Consider the following 3,052-nt stretch of genomic DNA (forward strand, 5'->3'; position numbering starts at 1 on the left):
TATATAGAAATAGACTTTTTTTTTTAATTTGACAGAAGGCAGAAAATGAAAAATAGAATACCGGACAATCAATGTGAGTCCTTTGAGATTATCCCTACATTACCCCAAATGTGTAATTTTTATTAATTAATCTTAACTAATAAAGACTTAAAATATTCACCAAAACAAACTAAACTACTATTTCATCACATACACTAGAGAAATAAAATGGATAAAGGGTGGATGAAAAGGAAGATAATATTTTAGTTGAAGATGTTGATCGTTGGTGGCCAAGTCGTAACTAACTCAAGTTAAAAAATTAACNTATATAATTGCATTATTTTGTATATATTTTTAAAATTGAAATTTAAAATCATTTAAAAGATAAATGTGTTCACCATTTAATCAATGTAATATATTGTTTTCTATCTTTTTTAATTTTTTTTTATTTTTTCTAGTTAAGGATAAAATTTTTAAATAAGACTAAACCATCAAAATAGATACTAATATAGATAAAATTTTCTGATGTTAGAAATTCTCTCGCCGGACATCAAACAATCATTCACGTAGTTATCAAAATGATTATCCAACATTTGTTAATTGTATATACTTAAATTGACTCGTACAAAATAACCACTCTTACGGGGTAGAAAGAATCGACGATAACGCATGGAGACAGGGGAGGAGATTCAATAGTGGAGGAACAAGATGTGCAAGTCATTCCTTTGATGTGCATCCGACATACCTGAACATTTCTCTCATTGAATTCGTCTCTGTCTAAGGTGGCTTCAAAACCAGCATTTTCAATGGCCTCCCAAATGGTCTCGTCGTTAACGAAAGTGGGGTAGAAGAGGACTTGAACACAGTTGTTAAGAACATCTATGTTGCAAAAGGTGGCCGGAACTCAAGCCTCCATCGTTGCATACGCAAGTTAACGCCAGAAAATTGTTAGCCATGGTGGCATACGAACAACAACTAACATAACAACAACAACATCGGTCAGAGATGAAAGAGGAGGAGGAGTCGAATTGGTGGGAGTAAGGGTGGCGTCGATGAGGTGGGGCACAGCAGCAACAACGGCACGATGGGGAAGACAAGCGGAGCGCGAAGAGGCTGGACAATTGACGCAAACTGCGCGACGGTGCTGCTCGGGCGGTTGCGGTGTGCACAACTGTTGGTGGGAGAGACTGGGCGAGAAGGAAGTCACCTCGCATGGGGAAGAGAAAGGCCGTTTTGCACTATACGTAATTGTTGCAAATTCTTATTTAATTTGACTTTCAAATTAGAAATTATTAAAAATCAATTAATTTAATTTTATTTCTATTGTACACATTGTACACTAAATTTATTGGTTCTCCATATTTTTTCTTTAAAAAAATAGAGGTAAATATCAAATCAATACCCGAAAGATTCTGACGCTGACAAAATAATCCCCGAAAGATTTTAAAATTTGACAAAAGTGACCACTTCTCAATTGAATTACTTGGAGTTAAGGTTTAAGGGTGACATGTCCGTTAACAATTTTCATAATTATAAAATTTACCACTTTTAATTTTTATAATTTTAAAAACACCCCAATTTCAATTTTTTAAAATCCTCCTCCAATTTTCTTCTTCTTCCCCAATAAACTCCTCTTCATTTTCGTTCATCGCTGCCTCTACCTTCCTCCTTCTTCTTCCTCCGACTAACCTCCGACTCTGACTTACTACAGTTGAGCTCATGATAGGTAGTCATAGAAACGACAACAGCAGCAGTGGCTTCGCCACTTCTAAGGCTGAAGAGAACGCCGTCCAAGAAGTGGCATCTTTATCAGACTCAGCCCCAATACTTTAGCGCTTCTTCTTCTTTGTCAATCAAGGCATTTTCATTACCATTATCATCCATAGAAACTGACACCTTAATAGCGTGGTTCAATTCACGTTCAATCTCTTGATCCGCCCCAAAAGAAATTAGATTTTCGCTGTCAACTTGCCCCCACTCCCAATTTTCATAAGCATCTTGTCTAAAATATTTGATGTATCCTTCTTAGCCGTCTTACTTGAGGTCTCTCTGGTGAAAAAAGGAGAAGAAAAAAAGATATTAAGATTTTTTGAAAATGATGATGATTTAGAAAAAGAGCGAGAGTTCCAGAAAAAACGGATTAGAGTATTTTAAAAATTAAATTGGGGTATTTTTAAAATTATAAAAGTTAAAAGTAGTAAATTTTGTAATTATAAAAATTGTTAACTGACATGTTACCCTTAAACTTTAACTCCAGGTAACTCAACTGAAGGTTGGTCACTTTTGTCAAATTTTAAAATTTTTCAAAAATTATTTTGTCAATAATAAAAATTAGATACCATTTTACTAGAGTTAGAATCTTTCATATACTAATTTGGTATTTACCTCAAAAAAATATAAATAAAAAATAGTAGGTACACGAGGCTAGAATTGTAGCATTATAGATTTAGAGTAGTTATGTTGTGTTAGTCAGTTACACTGTGTTTGGAACAAAAGAAAACTAAAGGAAAGAAAGTGGAGAGAATGAAAATGAATGGAAAACTTGGTTTTCCTTTGATTGGATGTGAAAGGAAATTTGATGGAAAGGAAAAAAATGGACGTGGGACTCATGTTAAAGTTTTCACTTCACTTGTGGAAAGAAAACAGAGAAAAATTTGTAAGTAAGTGTAATATTACAAATTTACCCTTTATGTTATATTAATATTATAATTTTTATATAATATAAATAAGGATATTAATGTAATTTTATTTAGTTATGATTTTCTCTCTTCTTATTTTTCTTTCTACTTTCTTTTTTTTTATTTTCTCCTCATCCAAACAACACAACAAAAATTAACTTTTCCTTCCATTTTCTTTCCATCCATTTTTTTTTTCATAGGTAGTTTAATTTTCTGACTCAATTGAAATTGTAATTTACAAAGGCGAGTGGTAGTTCGCATCAATGCATTCACAATGGTGCTCTTTCAGCTAAAGTCATATTGGCGCACAAAGCCAAAGTTCCGGAAATGTGGGACCAAAACGAGAGATGACCCTTTTTAATAATAATAAAATATTTGATACATAAAAAATATTA

The sequence above is a fragment of the Arachis ipaensis genome, chromosome B09 (assembly GCF_000816755.2).
Source record: "Arachis ipaensis cultivar K30076 chromosome B09, Araip1.1, whole genome shotgun sequence".
NCBI lineage: Eukaryota > Viridiplantae > Streptophyta > Magnoliopsida > Fabales > Fabaceae > Arachis > Arachis ipaensis.